Consider the following 25,166-nt stretch of genomic DNA (forward strand, 5'->3'; position numbering starts at 1 on the left):
GAAAGTCTCGTTTTCTAGAGGAGTGGGTATTTCAAAGGGCCTTTGGGGAGGAGGGAAAGGGCAGGGATTCGTGGATATTCCTGACACAGCCTTAAATCATGTCCTCTTAAACATCATGTGACTTTGGATTCTTGGATTTGACAGTTTGGGACCTTGTTTGTGCAAATGGGTTTTCCTCCGAGCCTGGTGTCCTGTGTGAAGTAGAGGTTGGGAAACACCTGTGACCCGGGTGAGCAGTGGGTTCCTGCACTCTCTAAATTGTGGCCCTTATTTATTTTCTCATTCTCCCGTTTTGAAGCTGACCAGGCCCCGAGAGTGAGAAGCTGGCTCCCTGGGTCTTATCAACTAGACAGGTTTTGCCCAGCACTCCAGGACTTTTGGAGAGAGATCGGCTGCTTTCGCCGCTGAGGGAGTGGAATGCAATGAGCAAGAAGGGGGACAGAGGATGTCCTTCCTGTTTCCAAGGGCTCTGGGCCCCGCTCCAGCCTCCCTGTCAGACCCACACCTCTGTCTGGCTGCTGGGTACCAAATGGCCTTTGATGCAAGGAAATTGGCTGGCTGGAGCCAGGAGGGTGAGAAGCCAGGCCAAAGGGTAGGGGTCATTCAGCTTCCTGCTCAAGGACAGGACAGGGAAGACGGTCAGCTTGCGTCCTGGGCTGGGATAATTCACTCCTGGCTGGCTGGCTGTTGTGGTGACCTCACCTCTGGGGCCCTCATGGGGCCGGGAGAAAATGAGTGTCCTTTTTGAGCACAAAAGGTGCTGAAGGTGCCAGTTTCCTGCGGGGGAACTGAGCAGGCGTGCAGGCGTCCCAGAGCTCTGGAGCCCCGGAGTCAGGCTGGGGGTGGGGGGAGCTTCATGTTCCAAAGGAGAGATGATTCTTTCTTCTTAAACAGGAAATGGTGACTGCAGGCAGGCCGGGAGCAGCCCTAATGACTTGCAGCTTCTCCCAAAAGAAAAAAAAAAAAAACGTTCTCTAACAATCGCCAAATTGTAGCAGGCCTCCCTGAAGGGAAGTTAGAGAGTTGGGGGGATGCGGGGCTGGGCACCAGTTTGCTGAAAGCCTACTGTGCCCCACATCCCTGGGCTGCCATTTACAGCCACTCCACAGTAGGTGTTGACATTGATGGTGAATGAATAAATGACTTCATCCAGAGGTCCAGGCCTGGTGAAACCTCCCAGTTGGCGTTTGAAATTGGGTCCACCAGGCTCCTATCATCCTGGGAGCCAGGTATGCCTGGCCGGTGCCCTCGACACTCAGGGTGCCTGGAGCAAGACTCTTCCCCACTCTGCCTCTGTAAAATGGGGCGATAACAGTGCCTTCCTCCCCAGACTGTAAAGGGGCATTCATTCAGTTGGTTTTGATGGGCTCGGTGTATGCCAGGGCATATTACAGCCACGGACAGATGGACAGTCCCCGCACTCACGGAACTTATGTTCTAGCTGGGGAGACAGAAAACAAACAAGTGATTAAATAAACAAGACGCTTTCCTACAGTGATGGTGCCAAGATGGAATTAAAGTGAGCACGTGCTAGAGAGCGGTGGGGTGGGGCTCCCTCAGATAAGGGAGGGAGAGCTGGAGAGGCAGCCTCCTGAGAAGGCCTGAAGGAGGAGAAAGTTCCAGTCAGGGGAGGAAGCAGCAAGTGCAAAGGCTTAGGGGCTGGGAAGAGCTGCCTCCCCAACCCCAAGAGAGACCAGGGGGGCTGGGGGCCGCTGGGGAGGTAGAGTGGGATTGGAGAGCTGGCCCAGACCCCGCAGAGCCCTTGAGGCTGGTGAGGAGTTGGGATTTTAGTCCAGCTCAGAGGGCAGCCACTGGGGCTTTTAAGTGGGGGAGGTGATAATGCCTGCTTCCCTCTTACACCGGGAGGATGGCGTTAGAGGGCCAGGGTGTGCAGGCCTTGAGGGAAGACTGAATTTAAGAAGGATCGTGGCCCTTGTGCCAGTGGCACTGCGGGTACGAGTTACTCGGAGTCATCAAAAGGGGACATCGGACGCCCTGCAGGTCAGGGTGGGGGTGGGGTAAAAAGAGTGAGGAGGACAGCCCCACTTGACATGGAACAGCCACATTGCTAAGGGGAAAAAATCACACGCTCCTTTTTGTGGGAAGAAGAAGGGCCCAAATGAGCGTGTTATTCATTCTCATTCTTGTTTGTATTTGCCTATGGAAACTCTAGAAAGATTTACAATAATCTAATAAAAGCATCCTCTTGGTAGGGGGTCACAGGAGGTGGAATGGGGTAGATGGAGACAAGAGGAAAGGATAAGGGAGGCAGTTTCTTAGATTTTTTTTTTTTAAAGTTTTTTATTTTGAAATAATTTTGACCGGGCAGAAAAGTTGCAAGAGAAGTACAATAAACTGGAATCTTTCATTCAGAATCTTCAAAATGTTAACGTTTTATCGCGTTTGCATTTTTCTCTCTAGACGCACAGACATAGCCTCATGTTATTTTTTTCAGAGCCATTTGGGAGTAAGTTGCAGACATGATGCCCCTTAACCTCTAAATATATGAGCATGTATTTTTTTTAAGGACAAAGACATTCTCTCATATAACCATAGTTCAATGATCAAAATCAGGGAATTTAGCTTTGGTGCAATGCTATTGTCTAATCCACAATCGTAACCCAGTTTCTCCAACTGCCCCAGTGAGGTCCTCCACAGCCCTTTGGGATGTGGGGGCAGGGAGAGACCCTGGATTACAGGTCGCATTTCCTCGATCTGTCTCTTTACTCTTTTATTCTGGGATGGCTCCTTTTTTGGTCTTTTGTGACTCTGACATATTTGAAGAGTTGCAGGCCAGCTCTTTTGTAGAATGTTCCCCAAATCGAACTTTCTTGATGCTTCCTCGTGATTAATTTCGGGTTGTGCAGTTTGGGCAGAACCCCAGAAATGGCGTCGTGTCTTTCGTAGAGCAAGCTATCGGGAGGCACACGAGGTCAGTTTGAAGCATTACTAGTGGTGTCAACCTTTGACCACTTGGTTAAGGTGGTGTCTGCCAGCTTTTGCCTGGATAAAGTTCCTCTTTTTCCCCTTCGGTACTTAATCTGCATCTTGCGGGGAGACATTCCGAGGCCATGTGAATATCCTGTTTCTCCTCAAACTTCCACCCACGAGTTTAAGCCCTCACTGGTGATTTTTGCCTAAATCAATTACTACTATGGTGGTTGCCAAATGGTGATTTTTCTAGCGCCATCATTCCTTCTATTTTTACTGCTTGGCTTTCTACTGTAGGGAAGAACTTTCCGTCCTCTGTCCGGGCAGCAGCTCAGAGCTGTGGGATGGGGAGAGGCAGAGTCTGGTGGGGCCATTAGATGCCCCCCCCAACCCCCGGGGCTTTTCTTTAAAATGAGTCCAGAAAATAGACTGACTTTAAAGCCAATTGCCATTCAAGATGCCCAGACAGGCAGGTCTGGGGCCAGGGCCACCTCTGGGCACATCTGGGCCCCATTAGTGACCTGGCAGCTACTCCTGGGTGTCCCTTGAGCTGGGATGGGGGTACTCAAGTGGGCAGGGATCTGGGTCCTCCCACACGTCCTGCTGTTCTTTGCTTTCGCATTGTCAATTTCACACATATTATGGGAATGGATTCTTTCATTTAAAAAAATGAAAAGATTAGATGTGAGATTCCAATGATGAGATCAGCATGTCCTATCTCTAATCTATGTCTTTACTGTCCCCAGTGAGTTGCAACGAAAAGCTTAGTTTACAGAAAATAAGTATATATATTTACATGCATGCAGAGCTCCAATCTCACTCACAGAAAAAGCCAAAATGCTCGCCTCGGCCCAAAGGGAGCTACAGATCCGGCCCTATTACCTCTCCTTTTTTCCCTTCCCACCCCATCACCCACTCCAGCCACAGGGGGCCTTCTGCCACCTCCGGGCTTTTGCCCTTACAGCCCTTCTGCCAGGAGGACTCCGCCTGAGAGAGCCACGTAGCTGGCTTCCCCACCGGCGCTCTCGCCTTTGCATTCCAGTGACCTCCCCTGTTGTTTTTCTTCATAGCGCTTGTCACCGTCGGACAAACCATATATTTCGCCGTTCGCAGCTTCTCCGGTGACTGTCTCCCCCACCAGAATGTCAGTTTCACATGGGTGGAAATTGCGTCCGCTTTCTTCACTGCCCAGTCCCCGGTGCCTCACGTCTCGAACGCAGGAGGCGAGGCGCTCAGTCAAACCTGGCGGAATGAGTGATGAGCGGGTATATGTGCGCCCCTAGGAAACACAGCGTGATCACTTTTATGGAGCACTTTCTGTGAAGTGCTCAGCACTTTTAGGCATTGTGCTGAGTGCCACACAGAGATTAACTCATTAAACCTTCACAGCCGACTCCAGAAAGAGGAAACCGAGACAAAGAGAGGGTCACACAGCGAGTAGTGGCGAAGCAGGGATTTGAACCCCGAGGTTTTTTATTTATTTTATTTTTTTTTATTACTGGTGTCATTTTGTTCTTTCTACCTTTGGGGTGGATGTAATTAAAACTTTTGAAGGAGAACAGAGTCTGTGTCTTTACTTACTGCACTCGCTTGCCCAGAATCTCACACATAGAGAGGGGCCCGTTTTGTCCTTTAACCAGCCTTCTAGAAACTTCCAGCCAGGTAGGCAGCCAAACACGTGTGCAGATATGGGAGTGGGGGATGGACCCGGGTGGTACCTGGGTGGGGTGGGGATATTCCCTGCAGACCAGGAACTCCATGAGGGCAGGACCACCCATGTGACAAGACTCCCCTCTACACCCCGGGCCTCGGACCCACTCTGGGCACCCACAGTTGGGTGAGAGATTAGTTTTCTGGGGTTGCCATAAAAAATTACCACCAGCTGAGTGGCTTAAAACAACAGAAGTTTATTCTCTCATAGTTCTGGAGACTAGAAGTCTGAAATGCAGTGTCAGCAAGGCAGGGCTCCCTCCTAAAGCTCTAGGGGAGAGTCCTTCTGGCTTTTTCCAGCTTCTGGGGGCCCCTGGCACTCCTTGGTTTGTAGCTGCATCACTTTGATTTCTGTCTCCATCTTCACGTGGCCTTCTTCCTGTCCTTATTTCTCAGTGTTCTCTCTTCTTCTCATAAGGACACCTGTGATTGGCTGAGGGCCCACTGACCCAGTATGACCTCATCTTAACTTGATGACATCTACAAAGACCCTATTTCAAAATAAGATCACATGAGTTTCTGGGAGTTGGGACTTGAACATATCTTAGGGCCTGGAATGGGTCCCAAACGCTGAGGGAGAGTGGGGAAGCTGGAGGGGGGCCTTCGGAGGAGACCTGGGGAGTCAGATTTTGCCCCTATGGCTCCTGGAAGATAGAGAGCCAAAGGCCAAAGCTCTCTCCACCCCTGATCTCAGAGTAGGTGCGTGAGTAGGTGCGGTGGGTGGTAGGCGGGGGGAATTGTACTAGAGCCAACCAAGGTGGGCGAAGTCAGCTGGGATTGGGGCAGGTCTGAGGGGAGATTTTAGATTTATCCTGAGCGCACTGGGGAGCCAAGAGAAGGTTCGCGCAAGAGGAGGGACGCGAATGGGTTTATTCTTCGAGAGGGTCACTTGGGCAGCTGCGTGGAGCAAGGCTAGCAGCAGGGAGGCCCCTGCCCTCGTCTGTGGTGGCAGGTGAGGCAGAAGAAAGGGTGGCATCATAGATATTTGGGACGAAATTGTGCCTGGATTGTTCAGCAACTGAGGGAAATAAAAACCAATGAGGCAAAAAGCCATCAGGTCAGGCAAATAACAATAACAATAATAATAACAGTTAACATTTTAGGAGGGTTCACTACCGGTTTTTGCCTAGATTGTCTGATTTAATCTGAAGACAACCCTAGGCAGTCTGAGTATAAGAGGTGGGCCTATGGTGGTTAAGTGTTTGTTGCTGGAGCCAGACGCTTGGGCTCACATCTCTCCTCCATTGCCTACCTGCTGTGTGACCTAGAGCAAGGTGGCTCAACCTCTCTGTGTCCATTTCCTCATCTGAAGAACAGCCCCTCCTTCTCGGGGTTGTTGTGCAGATTAAATGAATGAATACTTAGAAATTGCTTGGCCCCGGGCCTGGCACAAAGTGAAGCCTCCAGTAAATACTGGCTATTATTATGTCCCTTTTACGGATAGAGGAATCAAGGCTCCAAAAAGGTAGAGAACTTTCCCAAGGTCGCACAGGATAATCCTAATGTTCCTGGCTCTTTGGGTCTCCTCATCCTTAGTGAAGTCTCGGGGCCAGAGCTGGCCTGCTGACTCTCAGGTCTGGTATCCTGTGTCCCCTGGAACCTTGAGTGGCCCCGAGGGAACTGGAAGATTCTCCATGAAGTCTTGTGTCCACCACCCCGCTTTGTGGGTACAAGCTGGAAGGGCCTCGGGTGAGAGCAACCTGAGCTCCCAAACCCATCTGTTTAGCTGGTGCTATGGCCTAAAATAAACGTGCTTCGTTGGAGGCGGAAAAGGCAGAAGCAAGGAGAGAGAAACCCCACGTTTTGCTCCAGGGGGTGTTTGGGGCGGAATCAGCCAAGAAAACGCATTTCACCCCAGGGAAATGACCTGGAGCTGGTCGGAAGGCTTTCCTAAGAAACTCTCGACCCTTTCTTTGTGGGTTCGAGTGCCACCAATGCCTCACTGGGAACCCTGGGTGAGTCCCTGCCCTCTCTAGGTCTCACTTTGCACATCAGTAAAACGTGTTCAACCTTTGACCCAATAATAAAATAAAAAGCACATAAACACATCCCTCCCAGTGCTTCTCAGAAGAGCAGAACGCCATAAACAACCTAAATGCCCAGCACGAGGGGACTGGATGTGTTCACGGGAGTCCTTGCGTATTTTGAAAACTTCATGGCTTCTATAAATATCCACACCGCCTTTAAAATGTCTATCGTGTATGTAGCACAGGAACAGAGGAAGAAAAATGTCTGGCGCATGACAAGTACTCCAAATATTTCCTGAAGGATCGAATGAGTGAACGAATGAGTGGTTAGTACTCCACGAATACCTGCTGGCAGGAAGGAAAGAAGAGAGGGGAAGAAAATTTAAAAAAAGAGGGCTCTGTGAGCTGTTTGTGTGCCCACTGTTTGTGGCGGGAGGTGGAGGCGCTGCTGAAGAGGGGGGCATTCCATTTTTCTACCGTTTTCACCTTTTCTGCTTCTATGTTATTGCTGCTGCCTCACAGTGAGCATCTCTTGGTTTACAATCAAGCAATATTTTCACGGATAAACTAGATGTCATGTGTTTACTTCTAAAGGTGCTGACATGTACTGACAGGTGACGAAAGCAGCTCACAGAGCAGCCCGAAAAAAATCATATAGTCTCATTTGCATAATATGTTACCTTCATTTTTATCCACTTATGTCCTCACAGACAGGGAAATGTGTGCCTGAGAGGTAAAGGGTGGTTCTGTCTGGATGGTGGAGTCGCTGGGGTTCAAATTCTCTTCTTCATAGATGTCTGAATTTTCTATGATGAGCATGTTTTTTCTTTCTAAACAGAAACACACACACGCGCACACACTGAAGAACAATGTTCAAGACTTTGCAATGTCCCAGGGTGAAGGAAGTCACACTTAGTGATCATGGTCTCCCTGTCACTTCCTCGAAGGCTTTCGGGTGATGCCTTGGTGTCCTTCGGTGCCCACCGTGGGCTGAATTTGTCCTCAGCCTCTGTGTCTATGAGCAGCCTATCCTCCAGCCCCGGTGGGTCCGTTATTCACCAAGAGTGTGGACATTTGCCACTCAGGGCTGTTTACTGGCTGTAAGGAGTCCCACCCAGTGAGTGAAGCAGAGACTAAGCTCAGAAAGCACAGGGGCTTTTCCCAAGGACACACAGCTGTGAGGAAATTGGTGGCACCAAGCTTTTTTTCATGGCTTTATTGAGATATAATTCACGTACCCTACAATTCGTCCCTTTAAAGGGTATATACAGTTCAGTGGTTTTTAGTATATGCACCAGGTTGTGCAACAGTCCCACTATCTATCTCCAGGACATTTCATCACCAGAAAAAGAAACGCTGTGTCCCTTAGCAGCCACTCCCAGTTTCCTCCTCCCCCAAACCTGGCAACCAGAAATCTGCTTTCTGTCTCTGTGGATTGTCCTATTCCGGACATCTCCTACGAATACGGAATCATAGACATGGGTCACACAAACCACCGTGTGTCATTCTGTGTCTGGCTTCTTTCGCGTAGCGTATGTTCTTGAGGTTCATCCGTGTTGTGGCATGTGTCCTACTCCAAGATTTTTAGGGCCCCGTAATATCCCACTGTATGAATATGCCGCAATTTTGTTTACCCACTCGTCAGCTGATGGCCACGTGGGTTGTTTCCGCTTTCCGGCTCTAATAAAGAGTGCTGCTGTGACCGGTCCCTTCAGGTCGTGTGTGGCCCACAGCAATGAATGACAGGATTCAACTTGCACTAACTACATCTTTGCCTGCACTTTGTTATCAACTGTTTTTATTTTTTATTTCAGCCAGTTTAGTAGGTAAGTGTGTGTGTAACAATTTTTCAAAATGTAATTGACATGCAATAAACGGCCATATATAAGGTATAATTTTGATACGTTTTTCTTTCTCTTGGGATCTCTGCTGAAGCACCAGGATTTGAACTAGGTTTTCCCTGCCCCAGGCCAGGGTGGGGCCCACTGCCTTGGGAAGGAGAGGCTGGGGTGCCCCAATGGGCTTCAGCACTGACTCTCTCATCCGGGTCTCTCTGGGAAGAGGGCAGGTCTGCGGAAGTTCTGCGGCTCCAGCTGTGAGGCCCTGCGACTGTAGGTCAGTCATGTCTGCATCCAGCACATGCGCACTGAGTCCTGACTGAGCGCTCGGCCCTGTTCCAGGCACTGCTGATGGGGCAGCAGACAGACAAGTCCTTGTTTTCAAGATGCCGACGGTCCAGCGAGGGGAGCAGTGTCACCTGGAAAGACTGCAGCAGGAGGGCACGAGCCTAGTCTGCGGCACGGGGGTCTTTGGGGAGCCCTTCTCGGAAATGGTGAAGAGCAGGAGTTAGCCAGGCGAAGAGAACCGGAGTGGGAGGAGGAAGCTGCAGGCAAAGGGAACAGCAAGAGCAAAGGCCCTGAGGTGGGCATGTGCTTGGCGTGTTCAACGAGGGCAAGGAGGTGAGTGTGGCTCGTGGGACAGAGGTGGGATGGAGGTGAGAGATGAGGTGGGAAAGGTGTTTGGATTTTATTCTAAGCCATGGGAAGCCACCAGGGGATTTTATGCGGAGGAGTGACTTCCCTCAGGCTGTGTGTGGGAAACAGACCAAGGGAACAGAAAGGAAGTGGAAGACTAGGGAGGAGGCACCTGCAGGCAGTGGCTTCCGCTGGAGCTTCGGTGGGAGGAAGGTGGGTGGGAGATGGCTCTCTGCACCGGCTGGGAGCGGGGAGCGGGGAGTATGACTGAATGGGGGAGGGGGAGGCGGAGGAAGGATTCCAGCGCTCCTGGACGTGGACTTGAACCCTGGAAAGGGGGTGGTGGATGGCGGTGTCAATTCACAAAACTGGCCCTCATGGAGAGGAGACAGGAAAACGATGAAACACATTTCTTTACATTTCTGCTCTCTCTCGACCTTCCTCCATTCCTCTCTACCAGCACCGCCCTGTGCCTCCCCCTACCCACCTGTATATTCAGCCAGGGCCTGGGTTCTAACCGCCAACCCCTACATTAGCAACCAGATGGACAGACCCTGGGACTCTACTACCCCCGCCCCTTCACTCCCTCCCTGGCCCCACCCGCCTTCCCGGACCAGAGCCTCCTCCACCAGACTATCTGAGCTCTGGGAGGGCAGGAACAGCACCTGGTACAGGGCCTGACACATAGCAGGCACTCATATATATTTATTGAATTAATCAAAGAAGGCTGTGGATGACCTTGGTGGAATATGGTACTAGGGAGCCATAGAGGAGCTTGGAGGGAGGAAGGGCTGAGTCTTCTTGCTCACTCTCTCCCTCCTCACCCTGGCCCGTGGAAGGGCGCAGCTCATCGAGTTGTTGGCTGAGGTGAAATAACCAGTTCTAGAGCCCAGGAATGAAGGTTGTCACAACAGCCCTTGGGAGATGCGTCGGCTGTTACTATCACATGCCCATTTTACAGACGAGGAGACTGGAGTCCCTGACGGAGGAGGCACTAGCCCAAGGTCTCCCCTCTCACCCCGGGTGATAAGGACCAAGTATAGATTTGAACTCAGACTTGTCTGACTGCATGGTCCTTATCTAACCTTTAGCCCTCAAAAAGACTTTTTAGAAAAATAAAAAAAAGTAAAAAACCAGGGACCCAAGAGAGGGGGAAGAATTTCTCTAGGTAGAGGCAGGCCCTTCTAGAATGTTTCAAGAGTAAATACAGATGTGTATTGGCATCCGTGTCTGGTGGTCTCCGTGCAGGAGGCCTGGGGGGCTGGGCTCAGAGCAGGAGGAAGACTGACCTCACATTTTACTTTCTGAACTGCCTGAATTTTTTTCCCTTCTAATTTTTAATGGAAGTCTAACAACCGTACAGAGATGCACGCATCAGAACTGTTCAACTCAGTACCTTTTTTTCAAAGCGAACCTGCCCGTGGGACCAGCACCCAGATTAAGAAACAGGAAACAGAACATTCCAGTCCCTCAGGAGCCAGTTTCTTTTGCTCAGCATACTGTCTGTGAGATTCATCCACGTTGCTGAGCATATCGACACTGTGTTCCTTTTCAGCGCTGTGATATTCTGCTGGATGCGTACCCCACGGTTGTTTATTCACTCAGCAGCTGGTGGACACTTGAGTTGTTGCCAGTTTTTTTTCAATTATGAATAAAGCCACTATAAGCATTCCCATGGAGAGTTTTGTGTGGACGTAAGTTTTCATGTCTTTTGGGTAAATATCTAAGATGGGGTTGTTGGGTTGTATAGTAAGTATGTGTTTAACTTGATTTAAAAAACTGCCTAATTGTTTTCCACAGCTTTGTGCATGTTGCATCCCCACCAGAAGTGTCTGAGAGAGTTCCAGCTGCTCTACATCTTGGTCAGCACTTGGTAGCCTCAGGTTTTAGTTTTTATTTTAGCCATCCTGAGAGGTGAATAGTGGTATCTGGTATGTATGCGTGTGCATGTGTATGTGTGTGTAACAGCTTTTTCAAGATGTAATTGACTTAAACTGCTATATGTAAAGGTCAAAATTTGATAAGTTTTGACACATGTATACACCTGTGAAACTAGCACAATTATGATAGAGAAAATATCCATCAAAAGTTTCTTATGCCTCTTCTTTGAATTCTTTCTTATTCCCTTCCCCTCACCCCCAAGGAACTGGTGATCTGCTTTCTCTTACTATTGACCAGTTCGCATTTTCTAGAAATTATATCAATGGAATCATATGGTCTGTTCTCTTTTTGGGTCTGGCTCCTTACCCCAAGCATAATTATTTTGAAGTTCATCCATGTTGCTGTGTGTTCATTCTTTTTTTACAGCCAAGTGGCATTCCATTGTGTGGATGTACTGTGTATAGATATACTCTTCACTTTTGGATTGTTTCCAGTTTGGGGCAATTACAAATAAAACTGCTTTAAGCATCCATGGGCAAGTGTTTGTGTGGGCATATGTTTTCATGTCTCTTGGGTAAATATATAGGAGTGCAATTGCTGGACTGTATGATAAATACATGTTTAACTTTTTAAGAGACCGCCAAACTGTTTTCCAAAGTGGCCGCACCATTTTGCCTTCTGACCCGCAATGCATGAGAGTTCCAGTTCCTCCCCATTCTCTTCTGCACTTGGTAAAGTCTTTCAGATTTTAGCCATTTTAGCGTGTGTTCCGTGGTATCTCGTAGTTTTCATTCGCATTTCCCTGACGATTAATGATTTTGAACAACTTTCCAGGCACTGTTTACAATCATATGTCTTAATTAGTGAAGTTATACAATATTCCAAATCTTCTGTTCATTTTTAATTGATTTCTTATTATTGACTTTGGAGAGTTCTTTATATAGTCTGGATACGAGTTCTTTGTCAGCTGTCTTTTGCGGATAGTTTCTCCTAGTCTGTCGGGGGTTCTTTTCTGATTATTTCCTTTGCCCAAATTCTACTGGGCTAACCAGTACTCTCACAGATACTTAAGGGGGCTTTGTGATTCTTCTGATCTTCGATTTCTGGTCACACATCCTGCCTGTCCCAGCTGCGAAGGTTCAGCTGGGAGTGTGGAGAGACATTGTCTAAGCAAGGAGAATTCTGCCACCGCCCTATGCTGCCCCTCCCACAGCCTCAGTGTCCTCATGAGTCTAATGGAGAAAACTAAGTAGCACTTCCTAGGCTGAGGAGAGTTTTTACATGTGATATGCTGGAAACGCTGGCTGGAGGCTTTTTGACTATCATTTTCATCACTGTATGGGTTTAGAGTGCAAGCGTTAGAGTCCAAATCTCAGCTCTGCCACTGACCTTGGGCGAGGGGCTTCCGTCTGTGTCCCAGTTTCCCCATCCATAAAGTGGTTGATATGAGGGTTGAATACACGAATGTACGCAAAGTGCTTGGCACAGAGTCAATTTTGAAAAAAAAAAAAAGTTAGGCATTATTTTGATTGCCTGCATCTTCACATAGAGATGAGTCACCAGGACGAAGCCCACCACCAATGGGTGCGAGATGGACATTGATCTGAAATTCTTCCTCCTTTTCATCCCTCTTCAGTCCCTGGCCAGTCCCTGTGTTAAAAGATGGGGAATCAGCCCTAGCCTTGCCCATGTCACATCAATGTATCACATCATTATGAGTGCAAGAGGCCTGGTTTAAACCCCAGCTTGGTTACTGACCTGCTGAGAGGCCTTGGGTAGGCAGCTTAATGTCTCTGATTCTCAAACTCCTCAGCTGAGAAAGGAGAATTATACAGATTCCTGGACTGGCAGAGTGGTTGAAAAGAATGGAAAAAGATAATGCATGAGAGATACTTAAAGTAAACGATGAAGAAATGCTAGCTAAGTAAGCTCTTGCCCCAGGGCCTTTGCACACACTGTTTCTTCTGCCTGGAACACCCTTTCTCTAGATGTCCACGTGACCCCAACCTTCAGAGACCTTTCCTGACCATCCAGTGAACCATGTCATGCCCTCCCCAACCCTCCCACAGAGCCCCTCCCTACCACCTTCATGACCCGCCTCCTCCCCTGCTTTATCCCACCCACCCCCGGGAGCACTCACCAGCTTCTGACACTTTATTTTAGGTGTTTATTGGCCCATGTCTGTCTCCCCCAGGCATGGGAGGGTAGGGAGTTTTGTCTTTTGTTCACTGCCATATCCTGATCTCTAGAACAGTGTCTGGCACATAGTAGGTGCTCCTCAGAGAAGCCTGAGCTGTGCTCAGTCTCATTATAGTGACCCCACCCCCTCCTGTGTGACCTTGGACAATTTATTTCAACTCCGCGGAACATGATTTCTCTCCTACAAAACGGGCTTCAGAGACGCTTTTCTCACACTGAGTTTGCTAGGGGGGCGTCTCATGAGACACGCCATTCTGAAGTTCTCTTGGCACTTTTAGAAGAGCTCAATAAATGCCGGCTGGTGTTTTTGTTTTGTTTTGTTTTTAAATGTATGTTTATCAATGTGCAAATTCTCCAGGCTGCATCTCGGGAAGGGGGCCCTGCTTGCAAGGAGCAGGCCAGGGCCCCGCGGCTGCAGCCCCCACCCTCGCAGGCCGGGCGCCCCTCCAGGCCGCCGGCCCCTCCCCCGCCGGCCCCCAGCGAGACGAATGCAGCACACGGCGGCCTTTATGGGGCCCGCAGACAGCGCGTCGCCAGGCTAACCCTGCGTGGAAAATTCGGAGGTGGAAGGCAAGGCGCCTTAATGAGGGGGCCGCCAGCAGCGGCGGCGGCCAGGGGCGGAGGGGGCTGCGGGGCCGGGCGGAAACGTGAGCCGGGCTCTCGGGCTGCCACCCCCGCGCATTCCCCGACGCCCCCACCCCCTGCCACCGACCGCCTGGCAGGTGGAGGGAGCAGGAAGCACCGTGCCGCTCAGCCCGGCTCATTACTGCCCCTGGTTACTCCCTTCCAGGCGCCTTGCTTCTCGGTGCCTCCACTTCCTCCCCTGTAAAATGGGTCCAAGCCTCCTGCTGGGTGCGGGGATTAAATGAGCTGATATGTGCACTGGTGGCCAGCGCATGGGAAGCCCTGGACAAAGCTAGGCGTTGAGGGATACGATTCACATGATTTCATCAGCCACAAGTTGAGGCTGAGATATTCAGGAAAGGTGGCACGTTCAGATTTTGGGGCTGTTCCCCACCACTTGGGATGAGTCCTGAGCTAAGCTTGAAATCAGGGCATCCAGAAGAGGAGGCCCTCAGGTCAAGGTTATGGGCCCAGGACCTGGAGTGGGGCAGAGCTGAGTGCCCAGCCCCAAGGCTGCCATAGTGAGGCTGGAGTCCGCCTTGGTGTCTCCCCGAACCTCAGTTTTCTCATCTGCCAAGCACTGTGCCAAGTGCTGGGGGAAGGGCAGGGGCTAGAACCACCAGCCTGTGGACTCCCAAGCTTCCATTCCAGTCAGGGCAACTGAGGGATTCATGGAAAGAAATAGTCGCACACGTGCTTATGCAATGAACATCCTGAGCCTTTGGGCTGGAAGGAGCAAGAGGGAGGGAGGAATGGGAGGAAGAATGGAGGAAGGGAAAGCAGGTGACCCTGGAATGGGGAAGTGGAGAGGGGGCAAGGTCCCGAAGGCCCAATTTCGGAGTCAGACTCCAGAAAGGCAGAAAGCAGAGCTCAGGGCAACCAGACCTCAGACTTCCTTTTCCCTACATGTGTAACACTGTTCCTTCTCGGGGTGTCCCCCCAGCTTTTTCTTCACTTCCTCCAGCCTCTCCTAAAGGTCCCCTCCTTAGAGAGGCCTTCCCGAACCACTGTCTAAACACACCCCCACCCCCAGGCCCTTCTCTTTGCCCTCCGTCCCTGATTTATTTTTCCTATTTTATTATATGTCTTGTTATTCACTTGTTTCTCCTCAGTGTCCTCCAGCTGCCTGTGAGCTGGATGAGAATGCTGTAGCCTCCGCTCTCTGCCTGGCACACAATAGGTACTCAATAAGTGACTGAGGAATGAATGAGTGAATGAATGAATGAATGAACAGAGCCAGGCAGGAGGAGACAAAGCCTCCCCTTTCTTTCTGGTGACTCCATTTCTGGCTTGTAGGGAACAGGTTTCTTAAGCTAAAGACACGCAGATAAGGGTCAGGTGAGCAGAGGAACGGGTTCCAGGGCCCTGCAGAGGGAAGCTCATTTTTATCTGGCTGCAGCAGCAGCCCCAGCAGGGCAGGCAGGCCTGGAAGCTGGGAGCCTGCCCTGCCTGTCACAGACCTGGTGAGGACTCTCACGTTGTAAGTGCACCTCCACTCCCTTCTGGCTGGGGCTGCAGGCTGGATCTGCCTTGGGCTAGCCGGGAGGTTCCCAGGGTCCCCAGACTGGGTGGTATATATGGTTGGGTCTCCTAGACCCTGAGATCCTCTTCCTAGGGGTGGGGCCTGGGCCTTGGGTTTCCAGATAGGATAGTATAAAACTCACGGGTGAGCCAGCCTGCCTGGGTTCAAATCCCAGCTCAGCCATTTAGAGCTGTATGTGATCCTGGCCAAGCTACCCATCCTCACTGTGGTCCTTACCACAAAAAGGTATAAAAATGGTAAAAGTGTGAAATAATGTAGTACCTGGGCTAGTTCAGGGGCTCATCTGCTTTTGTGCCATGGACCCCTTTATGTTTATAAAATTTAGATTTAAATCTATAAGTTAAAGTGTATAAGATTAAAAGTAAACCAATTATATTGAACTAGATTTATTAAAATATTTAATAGCCAGATGTTTGATATGGTAACAGCTGTGCCTCTTTGTTAATGCATTTAATGACAAGATCTGGCAGTGGGCCTAATACCTGGGGTAATTTTGAAGTTGAGAAAGGGGTAAATGCACTTCTGCGACACTGTAGAGGGACATGGAAATACCTGATTTCTGAGTGACAAAGCCATAGTCCAGCTACTGCGGCTCTGGGTCGTTTCCCACATCCGCCCGTGAGGGGAGGGAATGCTGAATTTCAGGGGGAGGTTAGTGAGGTCAAGATGCACCTTTCTTTCCCAGTCCAAGTTCATGGGTCCCTGAATTCCACCAAGGGGCCCTCGGGGTGGTGGTGAGGGAAAAGGTCTCTCTAGAGATGGCCCAGGAGCCCAGGTGAGTCAGGTGTAGACACCCTCAGGTGTTCTAGAGAGAGATCTGAATGCAGCCCCCCAGATCTGGGCCCTAATTCGGCAGGCTCTGGATGGCCTCAGGCAGTAGCTGCCTGTCTCTACAAGCCAGAAATGGAGTCACCAGAAAGAAAGGGGAGGCTTTCTTTGTTTCTTACTGCCTAGCTCTGTTCATTCATTCATTCGTTCATTCATTCATTCATTCCTCAGCGGGCTTCCTACTCTTGGCCACTAGGAAGGAATAGGATGAGGCAGGACAGCAAGTGTCAGATGCTGGTCATAGGGGTCTGGCCCTAGAAAGCAGCTCCCAGGTTTGGGGGTTGCAGGAGATGCAGGGGTGGGTGAGAGAGGAGAGTGACCACTCTGTGCCTGGTGGCCTCTCTGGGACCTGAGCCCATGTATAGATCACTGTTTTGTGTTTGTATAATCTGGGTGAGTGTGTATGTGTCTGGGTGTTGGGGCAGGGGTGTGTGTGTATTTGTGGGGTCACATATTGGGAAGGTATGGTTGTCTGTGTCAGTGGGTGGCCCAGTCCAGTGTGACTGTGTCTGTGAGTCTATTTGTGAATGGGTATATGGGGGGCTCNGTATGTTTGTGTGGGAGTTGGAGGTCTCTGGTGTGTGTCTGTGTCTGGGTGGGGAGGCTCTGATGTGAGTATGAGAATGTGGGTATATTTGGGGACAAATGGGAGAGTGAATATTGTGTGTGTGCATGAGTGTGCACACACATCAGGGTTGGTGGGGGTGTCCAGTGTGTGTCTGTGTGAGCGTGTGTGGCCCTGTCACCGCCAGCTCCAGGCCCAGCCACATAAACTTCACACCCCTGCAGGCGGGCTCCGGCGGCCCCGCGTCAGGCAATGGGAAGCAGATGGGGCTGGGATGGAGGCCATATGGAGCTGGGGGTGGGGGCGCATTCCTCCCTCAGAGCAGCCAGGAAGCCCCCTGCCTGCTGGCCCCCCATCAGGGTGGGAGCTGGAACTGACACAGTAACAAATGTCCCTCAGCCAGCGTGGAGCCGGGGGGAAGAAGCGGAAACCCCTACCCCACAGAGAGGTGTGTGAGAGAGTGTGTGTGTGTGTGTGTGTGTGTGTGTGTGTGTGTGTGTAACAAGGGGTGGAGAGACCAGGAGACACTGGCTGCATGGTGAAGCATAGCTGATCCCAGGGCTGTGCAACCTTGGGCACCACACACACCCGCTCTGTGCCTCAATTTCCCCAGCAGGATCACAATGGGGTGGCTGTTTGGGACAGGATACTGGGAAATTTGGGCCTCCCTATTTCCCAACTCAAGGTAGAATGCTAACTACAGAAAGTTGGGCAGATACTCACAGTGGCAGCGGTAGTGATGGCAGCTAGCTAGCCTCGGCCGTGTGCAGGGCACTGGGTGGTGGTTAAGAGGTGGGCTCTGGAGCAGACTGGCCTGGGTTCGAATCTCCTGCTCTGTCTCTTCCTGGCTATGTGACTCTGGGCAAGTCACTTTTCTCTGTACTTCAGTTTCTCTTCTGTAAAATGGAGATAATAATAATAGCACCCCCTCCCTCCAGGCGGTCATGAAGAAGAAGATAATCTGGGTTAAGTGCTCACCACATAGCCAGCCCCACACTGCTGGCCAGGCTCGGGGTCCCAGAGTCATGTGGCATAGCCTTTTAGTAAGTGTTAGTTGGGAGCATTAGCTCACAGGAACTTCTCAACAGCCCCAGGGGACAGCTCCTGGGCTTAGGGCCATTTTGCAAGTGAGACCCAGAAAGCCAAGGCACTCAGGCCTTCCTGGGGCCAACAGGATTTCAGGGAGATCAAACCCAAGCCTCCTATCCCTAGAGCCCACTCTCCCAACTGCCTTTCAGAGGGTCCAGCTACCCCTACCCTTGCCTTGGCCCCATGAGTGAGAGCCAGCCTGCCTCCAAGCCCCAAGTAGAACCAGGCAGTGCCAGGCCCAGACCCTGGCTCTCCTCTCCCTGCTGTGTGACCTGGGGCAAGTGCCCAGACCTCTGGGAGCCTCAGGAGGTGTGGGGAGGGACAGTGGAGACAGGGTTTGAGATGAGGAAGTGGACGCGACTGTTCTTCGGGCAAGTATCCTATAAATTGTCCCTGTTACTTTTTTTTCTCCTGCAAGTTGAGATTGGAGAGGGTCAGGGGTGGAGGGAAGGGCTCAGGAGCTGAGGCCGGCTCTGGTGGCCTTGGCCGGGTTGGTTCACCCCATCCATACCTACCCCAAAGGATATTTTCCAAAGGGGATTGTCGGGAAGCTTAATAGGATCAAGTAAATAAAGTAGCATATGCTATGTGTCAAGTCCACCTTCTCTCGAAATTTTGTCCCTTGTGGCCCCCACAGAAGATGTCTGTTGGTTCCTATCCAGGACCCACTGCCCAACTCTAATCCTCAGTCCCAGGGTTTTGGGTGGAGTCAACTCCATCGCTAGTGGGGAGCATGTGACCCAGGACTAGCCAATCAGAGCACTGCATCCTCTCAGCCAGTCAGAGGCAGGCCTGGGATTTTGGCTGGCCTGGGATTTTGGCTGGCCTGGGATTTTGGCTGGCCCGGGGAAAGAATGAGGCATTTTCTTTCTATTGGGATTGCTGGTTGGGTGGAATCCTGGAGTGTGGGGTTCATCTTGCTTTAACGAGGAGGAGAGCTTGAATGAGAGTGGAGCCAGCAAAAATAGAGAGAAAGTGAGTCGTGATGATGAAATTTGAATACCTACGTGCAGTCGTGCCTGGTACCATTATGGTTCCTACTTTGCGGGTGAGCAACTGAGGCCAAATCCATGGTCACACAGCTAGGAAGCAGCAGAGTGGGGATTTGAACCCAGGCCGACTGGCGCCAGTGGCTGTGCCCTGAACCTCTAGACTCCACGGAGCCCTTTGGTGTAAATCCCTCCCCCCAGCCTGGAACCCTCTCACCCAGCATGGTTTTTGAACTCAGCTATTTCTGAGCCTCCCAAGGGAGAATGTTTCCTGCCTCTGGCAGAAAAATCAGGGGAGAAATGAGAGCCCTGTGGTTTGGCCCCAAACTCAGTTTGGGCAAACTTGAGACAGATGAGAATTTTTTCCTTCCTCTTTCTTTCTTTCTTTCTTTCTTTCTTTCTTTCTTTCTTTCTTTCTTTCTTTCTTTTCTTTCTTTTCTTTTCTTTCTTTCTTTCTTTCTTTCTTTTTTCTTTCTTTCTTTCTTCTTTCCTTCCTTCCTTCGCTATTCCTTCCTTCTTCCTTCCTTCCTTCCTTCCTTCCTTCCTTCCTTCCTTCCTTCCTTCCTTCTTCCTTCCTTCCTTCCTTCCTTCCTTCCTTCCTTCCTTCCTTCCTTTCACTTCTTCCTTCCTTTCCTTCCTTTCTCTCTTTCTTTTTTTCTTTCTTCTCTCTCTCTCCCCCGCCTTCTCCTTCTCTCTTTCCTTGTGCCCTCCCTCCCTTTCCTCTTCTCTTGTTTCCTTCCTTCTTTAATTCCTTCATCCTTCCCACCCCCTCCTCCTGTCTGAAATAAAACCGCTTCCAGCTCACCTCACATCCAGGTTGTGCTCCCTCTCTACCTGATGACCTCCATCTCAGCCCTGCTCCAGGCCTAGTTGGCTGCATTAGTCCCCAGTGCGGCAACCACCAGGGACCCTTATGAAAACACAGACCCCAGGGCCCTGAATGGACACAGGCATATTTGCGCATCTGGAATGGAGCTGGTGGAGATGAACATCCGGTGAAAATTTAAATGCAGGTGGTCCTTGGGACACTGCACGTACATGTCCTTGTAGGGCATTGAAGACCAAGGTTAAAAGTCGTGCTGAGAAAGGAGAAGGGGGCTGGGAGCTGGACCTCTCTGAGCTGGAACAGAGTGAAGATGGGGCCTCGAAGATGGGGCTCTGTCAGTCCTTTGGCCATTTAGATTCAACTTCCAACTCAGCTAGCTTTTCACACTGAGCACATGACATACCTTCTCTGAGACCCAGTTTACTCATTGAAAATGGAGATTAAAAAGAAAAATACTCAATATGTGTTGAGCTGTTACTGCATATCAGACTCTGAGCTTAGCACTAGGTATGGAGGAGTATATTGAATCCTCACGACTCCATGAAGTGGGTACTCTTATTGTTAATTTTTCAGAAGATAAAACTGAGGCTCGGAGTGATCAAGTTACTTGCCCAAGGACACACCCCTGGTGGGTGGCAGAGCTGGGACTCGAACCCAGGCATCTGGCTCCGGACCCTGTGCTCTGACCAGTACTGTACAGAGTTTTAGCTTTATTCACTTCATTCACTGCTGCGTGCCCGGTGCCTCATCCATGGTAGGTCTCAATAAACATCTGTCGAATGAATAAGCGGATCGATTGCCCATTGAAGGGAGCTGACTCCGTTAATAGGTACTCTGTAATTGTTCGTTCTCCCTAAATGTGGGAGATATGAAGCAGGTGTCAGTCCTGTGGGCGTCAGATCCTGGTCCTCTCTCCCCACCGTCTGTAGCAGGGATGGCGATGGTCCTGCTGGGAGAACACTGGGACCGCTCCTGGCACCACGGTCCACGCCCACAGGCATTAGCTGGGTTCATCGACTTCCTGGTCCCGTCTTCACTCTGCTTTCCTAGTGTGATCCTGTCTCCCTCATGGGCCAGACAGGGCTAAGCCTGGTGCCAAGCACACAGTTAGTGCTCGGAGGCGAAGGATAGTTACATGAGCACTTGCTGTGTGTCGGGCTTTTTAAACACACATCATCTGACCCACTTTTCCTTACAGCCAACACAAAGAAGGGGCCCAGTGACTGGCCCTGATCAGACTCTCCACAGATGTTTGTTGAATGACTGAATGAAATGCAGAACTGGCTGCATTGGCAGGGTGTATCTGGCACAAGCCCCACCTACCACCCACTGTCTGCCAGCTCCGAGCCAAGCCTGGGTTTCCACATCTGCTGGCGCTGCCAGGAGGTAATTGAGCCTGGGGGGAGGCAGTTCCCGGCCGTGGAGCTGGGGACTTGTGGAAGGCCGCCAGAAGGAGGAATTTCCTTCATGAATTAAACCCCAGGCTGAGTAATTCTTCATTGGGTCCTTGTCCAGCAGCAGCCGGGAGGGCAGGCGTGGGGCCGTGGGACTCACCAGTTGTAGCTGAGCTTGGTGCTCTGCAAGCTGCAGCTCTTGAGCCCCAGACTCTGCCCCAGGGTGAGGGACAGTGTCCGGGAGGTGCCACCATCAGCTTGGACGAGTCGTATCGGCTCTCTGAGACTCAGTTTCCTCACTGGCTCCACGGAAGAGCAGCTGGCCTAGCCCGATGGGGCTGTTCTGAGATTCACAGGGGTCACGGGTTGCCAAGCTGGGGCAGGTTTTATTATCGCGTGGAGGACAGGAGCTGCCTGGGGGTGTGGCCGGCTTGCCTCAGAGGCGACAGGCCCAGAGGGCCTTTGGTGAGTCACTTCCCTCTGCAAGCCCCAGCTTTCCCCAATTGCTTGAGCCTGAGACAGGAGCAAGAATGTTCTCAGAGGCAGGAATTTTGGAACCATAAGAGAAAAAACGATGATGATAGCAATAATAATGCCTTTAGAAAGGGGTTTTCAACCACTTCTTCATTTGTTCCTTTAGCTAATATATTTTAGCTCCGTTTATTCATTCAGTGAACATTACTGAATGTGATTTCATGTCATGCTAAGGTTGCCAGGTGTAGCAAACACAAAAACAACAAGATCAACAACAACAACCCCAAGATGCCCAGTTAAACTGATTTCCAGATAAAAAAGACTTTTTTGGTATCGGTATATCCTGCGCAATATCTATTAGAGTAAGTATGTGGTCCCTTTGCTCACACTGCCCCATTTCTTTTCATGCAAACCTGTGAGGTGTGAATTATCACCCAGGTTTACCCAGGAGGAAACAAAGACTCAGAGAAGTGCGTCTACCTGCCCGGGGCCTCAAGTGCCAGGTGGGGCCAGTGAGGTAGGCACTCTCTAACCCTGCTCATTTCCTGGGTGGCGATTTCAGGAGCACGGGGCTAGCCTGGCAGCTGCCTAGCACTTTCCCCTGCCCTAGCTCTCACTTGTTGGGGCCAGTCCATGTGGGTCACCCAGGGCTGGAGGCTGGCACAGCCGGAATGTGGGCTGGGAAGCCAAGTGGATGGAGGGGACATCAAGAGAGAGGGAGACGGATGGGGCTGTAGTCACCAGAGCTCACCTGGCTTCACACCTGCCCCTTGTCAACAAACAGAGTCTCACTGACACCCTGGGTGAGGCCTGGGCCAAGAGGGGCCCCTGGAGTCACCCTTGTGCCACCTCTGTGCCCTTGGGGGAGTTTTGGCCCCTCTCTGGGCTGAGACTCCTTCTCTCTACAAAGCAACACTCATTCATTTATTTGAATTTTACTTCCACGGATATTTCTTGAGTACCTACTATGTGCCAGGCACTGTTTGAGGCATGGAGCACGGGGAGATACACCAGAAAACAAGACAGACAAAAAGCCTTGCTCTCATGGAGCTGGTGGTCTAACAGGGGAGTCAGATAAAGACACATAAAGAAGATAATTTCAAGTAGGAAAGGTACTAGGATGGAAGAAAGCAGGGGGAGGTGATGGAGAGTGACTGTGGAAGCCCCTTGAGACAGGGCAGTCCAGGAAGGCCTCCCCGAGGAGGTGACATTTGAGAAAAGACCCAACTGGTGAGAAGCAGCTGGTCCAAGACAGACATGGGGAAAGTGCTCCTAGCAAAGTGAACAGCAAGTGCAAAGGCTCTAGCGACAGAGCAAGCTGAGTGGCTGTGAGAGAAGGGGTGGCTGGACCTCGGTGAAGGGAGGGAAGCCTGGTGGCGCTAAGATGGGAGAGGGCGGATGATGCGAGGCTGTGCACATCACAGCTAGAGATCTTCTTGGCTCCTCTCTCGCTTCGTTCAGACTTCTGCTCCCTAACTCACCTCTTCTGCGGAGTCTTCTCTGCTGACCTTGGTTAAATTAGCCTGTTTCATTCTTTCTCATAACGCGATGTACGCGGCGTCATAATCTCTCTCTATCGGGTGTATGGGGATGTATTGTTTCCTTTCCCCACTATTACAATGTCAACCAGGCAGGATCACCCAAAGTTAGCTGCCATGGAAAATAGGGCCACAAGGACCCGAGCATGGGTGCCGTTGATGGGTGGCAGGGAAAATGGGTCCCGCATTCTGCGGGTTGTAGTTTTGACTCCATTTAAGCCTCACAAGCCAGTTCTGGAAACCAAGCCCTGAGTACTGAGATTCTCCTAAAATAATGATAATAATCATGGCTAATTTTCACTGGGTCCTTGCTGTACACCAGACACTGTGCTAAGCACTTTTTTTTTTATTGTGGTGAATTACACATGGATTTTACCATGTTAGCCATTTTAAAGCGTGCAATTCAGTGGCGTTTAGTACATTCCCGAAGTTGTGCAATCATCGCCGCTATCTAGTTCCAGAACATTTCCATCTCTCCAAAAGGAAACTGTTCTCATTAAACAGTCACTCTCCATCCCCCCTTCCCTCCAGCCTCTGGAAACCACTAACCTACTTTTTGTCTCTATGGGTTTGCCTGCTCTGGACGCTTCATACTAATGGAATCATGCGGCATGCGGCCTTGTGCGTCTGGCGTCTTTCATATGTTCCCCCACGTATCAGGACCTCATTGCTTTTTACTGCCGAATCATAGTCTATTGTATGGATATACCACATTGTGTTCATTTGTTCCCACGTTTTGTCGATTATGAATAGTGCTACTATTTGTGTACGAGTTTTTGTTCGAACATCTGTTTTCAATTCTTTTGAGTGTGTACCTCAGAGTGGAGTTGCTGGGTCATATGGCAATTCCACGTTTAATTTATCGAGGAACTACCAGCTAAGCACTTTTTTAAGGTGTCCGTGATCTTGGGGAATTCTCACGAGCTAATGAGGGAGGCTCTGCATGGCTTCCATTCTGCAGATGAGGAAATTGAGACTCGGCAAGTGGCATTCATGAGCCAAGGTCACATTGGTAAGAAGCCACGAAATTGGGTCCGTTGGACTCCAAACCACCTCGAACCCAAGCTGAAATAGAAGAGGGGTAGAGTGAGAACGAGGCCGTCTTTAGTACACTCTTAGCCTCTCGAGTCGCCATCTGCAGGGGAAGCTGAAGAAAGAGGTAAAAGCCAGTGTCTCTGTTAGACTTGCTTGGACTCTAATCTCCCTTGCTCCGTTCTGGCTGTGTGACTTTGGGTAAGCTGGTTCGCCTCTCTGGGCCTTTAATTCCCCATTAAACGGTGCTAAGGAGAGAATCGCATGAGATCGCACGCTCTTGGTGTGGGTGGGGCTGGGGGCAGAAGAAAGTCAGGACTCCCAGAATCTCTCCAGAGAGGCTTGTGGGGCAACAGGGCCCAGGGCTGGAAAGGGTGGGCGGCCCAGGGGGGAAGGTGGCGTCCACCTTGAAGTCCCACGTCCATGCTGATGCTGAATGTTTCGGATGGGAAAACAGCACACAGTTTTCCAGAAGTGCTTGGACACCACCTCATCAAAAGAGAAAGTAGCCTGGGTTCGTTAATTCCCCAGAACCACACAGCGTTTTAGGTCAGAAATAATAATAACTATGGCTTGTTAAGTGGGCTCCAGAGAATATAATCTAACTTGGACTTGTAATTCTACCGGGAGGGACGGGATGACTGGGGAATTTCACAGATGAACTTGAATGCAGGCTGAACTCAGCACAAACTCGGGCTTGCTAAGTTGGAGAACCAAGGGAACATTTACTGAGTGCTTGCTGTATGCACTGACTCATTCAACATGCAAAACAACCCTGGAAGGCAATACTATTATAAGCCCTGCTGTACAGATGGGGAAACTGAGGCTCAGGGATGTAAAGACACTTGCCCAGAGTTGGACAGCTAAGTGGCTGAGCTGGGGTTTGAACCCAGACGGTCAGGATCTGGATGGAGCGCATGCTCTGAACCACCGTGAGTTTTCCTTGGGGAAGGGTGGGAAAAATGTCCTTTCGTGTTCTGCAAAACGAAGTGACAGTGTCCGGCTGAGGTCACTGGCTGGTGGGCGGGAGGTTGCTGATGGAGGAAATGGGGAGGGGGTAAAGGCACCCCAGGAAGTGCCCTGTGTCCCGTTTACCGGGTAT

The 25,166-nt window shown here is 50.6% G+C and overlaps 1 long non-coding RNA gene across 1 annotated transcript; it reads right to left on the reverse strand.

The window, feature by feature from the left end:
• Positions 1 to 10,465: 10,465 nt before the first annotated feature.
• Positions 10,466 to 21,414, reverse strand: LOC120603795 (uncharacterized). Its single transcript, XR_005653132.1, has 4 exons — positions 19,606 to 21,414; positions 17,446 to 17,618; positions 12,722 to 12,807; positions 10,466 to 12,613 (listed from the first exon to the last, which is right to left on the reverse strand). It is a non-coding gene; the product is annotated as an uncharacterized LOC120603795 (long non-coding RNA).
• Positions 21,415 to 25,166: the final 3,752 nt, after the last annotated feature.

The sequence above is a fragment of the Pteropus medius genome, unplaced genomic scaffold (assembly GCF_902729225.1).
Source record: "Pteropus medius unplaced genomic scaffold, Ma_sr-lr_union100, whole genome shotgun sequence".
Classification (NCBI taxonomy): Eukaryota; Metazoa; Chordata; class Mammalia; order Chiroptera; family Pteropodidae; genus Pteropus; species Pteropus medius.